Below are 6,382 nucleotides of genomic sequence, written 5' to 3'. Positions count from 1 at the left end.
TTTTTTTTTTAAACATAAATTAATGATTAAAATAAAATAAAATCTTTAAAAAATACAAATACAATATTACACTAAAAAAAAAAATACATAAAATTTTTTCAAACTGAATGGGAGATCAGGGGCCGATAAACTTAAGGTGACTATCACTTCTGAAGCCCTCTATGTGTAAACAAAAAATTGACAAAACAAAACAACAGTGGAAAGAGCATGTACCCAGCACCAACAGGTTAGGGCTGCTGTTCCTGTTATATCCATGTTCATCTTTAGATTATCATTAAAACAATAGTATTAAAAAAAACAACAATGATGATGATGACGGTGATGATAACGATAACAAAAGCAATAAAAATACAATATCAATAACAAAAATAATAATAATGAATTATAAAAAAATATATAAATGAAAATAAAAACGAAAGCAAAATAGAAAAGAAAACAAATATGAAAATGTTAATGATAACAATAATAATAATAATAAAAACAATAGTATCAAATGATAATAATGATAATGATGATGATGATAATAATAATAATAATAATAATAATAATAATAATAATAATAATAATAATGATAATAATAATAATCATAATTATTATTATAATGACAATAACAATAACACAACAACAAAAAGAAAAAAAAGAAAAAAAGACAAACAAAAAGAAGAAAAAAAAAATTAATAACAACAACAATAACAAGAAATGCAATAATAACAATAACAATATTATTACAGTAACACTGTATCAACATAACACTAACATCCTAACTGAAATAACAAGCATCCTTATTATATTCATTATCTCAATTATTATTTAAATAAAATAACAGCACTAAAAAATATCACAATATCATTATAAAAGTACTAGCAATAAAAATATCATCACTACTACTATCATTCTTTCTCAATTACTATCATAGACTAAAAAGACCATTATCACTATTTCACCAATCTATATCAATTTAATGCTGATGCTATTATTGCCTTTTCTACTAGCATATACAATATGAAAAAACAGTCACACTATAATGCCTTTATAATTATGTCAATGTAAATACTGGTACTGTTATTACCTTTCCTATTAGCAGATACATCATGGAAAATTATTCATATAATAATGCCTTTATAATTACATTTATTCTATTGTTAACTCTACTATTATTAGCTATATAATCTCCACAAGTAATAGTGCTAAGCAGTAATATCATCATCATTGTAGTGATTAATCTTGTCAGCTTTATCATAAGGTATATAATTTATTAATCAACAAGTGTCAACTCCTTTCAAGTTCACCTATCAACTGCAGTTCTTATTGTAAGTTATCTATGTTGGATTTTCTTTTATTACCTGGCAAATTTGATCCAAATGCACAAGACTAAATTAAGTATGGGCCTGTAGAGTAATACACTTATCTACAGCTTTTCTATCACAATGAAAATGAACATGTCATACACACTAGTTGCTTTGAAATTCACCCAAAATGACAAACATTAGACTATTGGGATGCAATAATTTTGTTTTTTAACTGATGTGACTCATTTCAGAAACACTGTCACCCCTTCAAAAAGAATTGCTGAAAATTACTATCATCTATAGAAAAATGGTCAAAAACAATCTTAGATCAATATCATCTCCCACGTGTCTCACCAACTTAGTCTAGCGCTTCATTTAATCCTTCTGCACCTCTACATATTTCTATATCTGGCAAAAATCAATCACACATCATCAGTATACATGTGATCTGTGTCAACCATCACAAAAACAACAGTTTTTTTTATATCATATTAAAATATATACAAAAGCAAGAATCTAGTCTGTGAAAGCCATGTTTGTTTACCTCTATATTACTGATGTTATTTCAGATATTACTACTGCAATCATTATATTTATTAATAATATTGTTACTACTGTTCTATTCCTGATATTATTACAGAGATTTGTATTGGAATTGAACACAAAGTAAATGTCAAAATTAATTTTTAACTCAAAATAATCATAAATACACAATCTGGGCACAATCTAGGAATCAATGACATTCAGAAAAGTACAAATACTTGTATCTGATGTTTAAACCTTACAAAGTCAGTAATAAAATTTGAAGAAAAAATATATTTACATATGCTTACATGGCACAATCAAGCCTTTACCAGGTAATCAAGAAATCACTTGTTAAATCAGTTGCTGTGCAAGTGGACTTGCTAAGTACAACTGGTAAACTCTAGCCTTTTGTTCTATGGCTTCTATACAACACCCAAAAACTGTATGGATGAAAAAAAAAGGTTTTCCTTTTTTTCAACTCATTTGAAACTTTAATGGTACGAAAAAAATGTAAATAATTCTTAAGATTTTTTTTTAACTGAATTAGAATATTGTAATCTGAATAAATTATCAATGTTATTTTTAAGACACTAAAATATCATCAATGCTGCAGTCAATATAGTTCAATATACTCTCTAAATAACAAAAAATCTTAAATAATAATTTTCAAGTATGCCATATCCATTGTGATTTTAGTTCATTAATTTTGTTTACACAAAGATGGCTCCACCAAAGGAGCAATTACTTGTCCTACCTCATCTGTTTACCCTTCCCTTGACTTTCAGACATCTTGGTGGCTGTGCATTTATGGAACTCTCCGTGTGCTGAACTAAATTTGCAATATACAACTACAGTGAACTACGCAACCAATGAGTTATCACATAGTGCCAAAGTAAAAATCAATTTTTTTTTTTGTATAAAAATGAGAATATCATGGTTGTCATTTCTCGTTAATGTGAAAAAAAATATCATAAAAAAACACATTAAATAACATTAATTCAACCTTAAATTATCAATTCTTAACCATTCATAATTTCTACACCTCCCTCAATATGGAAAATACAATAAACATGTATTTTCTGTTTCATCTAGACACAATGATAAATTTCTCTAACCTTTATAATTTGAGAAACTATCAGCTTCAAGAATACTTCTACCAACACGTATAATCATCTGTCAGTCAAAGCACTTTCTTGATCTTTTGTTCAATACAAGCAATCAACTGCCCAAAATTATACTTATATGAAAATGCACCACTACATATTGACTTTATTAAGCACAAAAAGTCCATACATGAATTCAGTGTCAAAAGAGGAAGAAATATGTTTATCAAACTGAAATTTTGACAAGGAAATTAAAGATTTGTTGAAAATATACACTTGAGCATAGGCCTACTAGTATGCCCAATAAAAAAATTAATAATTTGATGCCTGAAACTCAGCACAGGTGTCAGTGCTGAGTAAACCAAATGTCATATCCATAAATTCACATATTAATATTTCATAAATAAAATAACCAGGATTTTCCCCATAAAGGTGTTATCCACACCTAGGCCTATGCACCAGTTCCTCCTCCCCCTCCCCTCCCCCCAGCCACCTTGCCCACCCTCACACAGACTCCCACTCACACCCACACTTGCACTGCCCCCTTGCCCCTTGCCCCGCAGCGGCCCCCTCGCGCCCCCTGCCCCCCGAGCGCCCCAGAGAGAGGCACGAGCGACGTCGTTCCCCCAGGCTCACCCACCACGCCAGAGCCTAGGATCGCCATCTTGGCTTAGCCCCCAAGTCTCCTCCCAGCCGGCCCTCCTCCTCGCCTCCTCGCCTCCTGCCCCGGTCCTCCCTGCGGCTGACACCTCTCGCCGACACCAGCGGACGTTCATGCATGCGCTCACATCCGTATTGCACACGCAGAAGGGACGTACACACGGGTTTTTACACCTGAAGAGCGAGCATGTGTACACGTGTGTAAACAAGCGCGCCGTCACGTGAACTCTGCCAGCCGTACGACTCGTTACAACTCTCTGTCTTTTCGTTGAGGGATTTGTAGCCTTCTCTCAGGGAGGGTTTAGACTATTTTTTGAGGTTGTGGTCACGAGATGGAAGTTACATACTTTGAAATCGACCAACAGAGAGTAGGTAATTATGCCTACGATTATCATTGCAAACGTCACGGAAAACGTGTCGTACTTTCAAAAATCCCTGTGAAATTGCATATGGATACAAACTGATATATTCGAAAGTACACAATGTAGGACTTTAGCTTGGATAAAATTAAATATTGTAAAATGGTGTCTTACCTGTCTCTGAAGAATTACGGGTGTTTACAAAGGTGTTATCCTCAGCCATTGGGTGTATCCAAGACTAATGTGGCCTGGTATAAAAATTACATTTTTATGTCACAAACAGGGATCATATTAGTTATTCAGCGATGCTCATGTTGGCAAAATAAGCAATTTCATTCCTCCAAAGCAACGCCGCACTTCTCTCAACGAATGATATAGGGTGACTACTGACATCATAATACACTAAGTGGCACCTCAGTGTGGGTAGGGTGAGTTGCCACTTCTTAGAGAAACTTCTCTTGTTTTATAGATTTATTTCTGTAATATTAGATTACCTCTCGTTTGGCCCTTTCACTCAGCGGGTCTGTGCTTTCGCATGATGCTACTGCTCTTTTTTTTTCTAGTTTTCCTGACACAGTCGCGCGTTCTATCAATTCAGAATCATTTTCGAAAACATAATTCCCCACATTGTAGGTCTACATTTTTATTTTAACTGCTTTCTTATTTTTTTTCCCCTGAAGTTAGCCACGTGATACCTTGCATGCATACAATTTGGCGAGCGGAGAATGTATATAAAATTTATGGATTTTTTACTATTATGTGTGTTTTAAGGTAAAGTTTAATTTGCGGGGGGGTGTGCCGGGTTCCCCCCCCCCGCCCACATGCACACAGCGGGCCCAAAAAACCCGCACGCACATGCCCGGGGCACCCCGCACGCACACACTTCTATACATAAAATACACTGGTAGGTATACAGGGGCACGCCACCACACCAAAAATCCCCATGGGGACTTTAAAAACGCGCAATAAGGCCCATGCAACATTCTGGGGCTAACCTCCCCCGGGTCTTTTTTGGGAAAATCTTTTCTCAGTCTCCTTTGTTATTTAATTTTTACCTTTTCTCCTCCTTTCTCTCTTTCTCTCTCATTCCTTCTTTCTTTCTCCTTCCCTCTCTCTCTCTCTCTCTCTCTCTCCTCCTCTCCTTCTTCGCTCGTTTCTCTCTCTTCTTCCTCTTTCTTTCCCCCTCCTTCTTCCTTCTTCCTCTCTCCCTCCTCCATCCTCCCTCCCCTCCCTCTCTCCTCCCTCTCCTCTCCTCTCTCTCTCTCTTCCCCCTTTCTCTCTCCCTCTCTCTCTCCTCTCCTCTCTCTCTCTCTCTCTCTCTCTTTTCCTTCTCCTCTCTTTCTTTTCCTCCTCTCCTCTCTCTCTCTTGTTCACTCTTCTCTCCTCCCTCTCTCCCCTCTCTCTCCTCTCTATATATATATTTTATATTATATAATAATTAAAATTATATCATAAAAATTTATATATATATATATTGTGTGTGGGGTGTTTTTCTTTCCCCTTCTTCTCCTTTCTCCTCTCTCTCTTTCTTTTTCTCTTTTTTCTCTTCCTTTCTCTTTCTTTTCTTTCTCCTCTCTCTCTCTCTCTCTCTCTCTCTCTTCTCTCTCTCTCTCTCTCCCCTCTCTCTCTCTCTCTCCTCCTCTCTCTTCTCTCTCTTTCTCTTTCTCTTTTCCTTTCCCTTTTTTCTGTTACGAGAATGAAATGTAAATCTTTTCAGCGCAGCCCCTGACCCCGCAACAACCTTAGTGACATAATTTAAACGTAATGGACTTATCTAACCTTACTAAAAATTAGCTAAAATTTGGGCGCTTGGTAATGACAACAAGTAAGTAATGCCAACCTTTGGGAAAATGATGGAGTTTTTATGAAAAAAAAAAAAAAATCCCCGTAACAGTAAAACCCCAAAAAGTCTTAAATTTATGTTTTTCTCCCGCCAAAAGCCCCCTCGCTTTGTTTTTGCATGTGGGTTTTTTTTACCAAAAACATACATACACACCAAACCCCCCCCCCCTTAAAATATATAAATTTTTATATATTTATTTAATATAATAATTTTATTAATTTAATATATATATATAATAATATTACATACATATATAAAATAAATATTAATAATAATATATTAAAATTATATTTATATATTTCTATATTTTAATATAATTATATATATATTTATTATATATAATATTATATTATATATAATATTTTATTTTTATAATTATATATATAAAGTTTTTTTATATATATTATTTATATATATTTATAAGGAATTATTTTTTTTATTATTATTATATTATTATATACTAATTTCTATTATAATTATTTTTTTTTTTTTTTTATTTTTTTGGGGTTTTTTTGTTTTTTTTTTTTTTTTTTTTTTTTTTAAAAAACTTTTTTTTTTTATTTTTTTTATTATTAAAATTTTGTGATATTTTTATTTTTTTTT

The 6,382-nt window shown here is 33.0% G+C and overlaps 1 long non-coding RNA gene across 2 annotated transcripts in view; it reads right to left on the bottom strand.

The window, feature by feature from the left end:
* Positions 1–3,810, bottom strand: part of LOC119590041 — an 8,565-nt gene extending 4,755 nt beyond the window's left edge. Inside the window, exon 1 of one of the 2 annotated variants that reach the window (XR_005230232.1) lies at positions 3,736–3,810. This is a non-coding gene — a long non-coding RNA (uncharacterized LOC119590041). Of the gene's footprint in view, positions 1–3,557 lie in introns of both variants that reach the window. The other variant, XR_005230231.1, reaches the window with a different exon arrangement.
* Between the last annotated feature and the right edge of the window lie 2,572 nt (positions 3,811–6,382).

Source organism: Penaeus monodon, chromosome 26 (genome assembly GCF_015228065.2).
Source record: "Penaeus monodon isolate SGIC_2016 chromosome 26, NSTDA_Pmon_1, whole genome shotgun sequence".
In the NCBI taxonomy this organism is placed as follows: Eukaryota; Metazoa; Arthropoda; class Malacostraca; order Decapoda; family Penaeidae; genus Penaeus; species Penaeus monodon.
The sequence above is the reverse complement of the archived record's forward strand: the minus strand, read 5'-3'. Positions and strand labels throughout refer to the sequence as shown.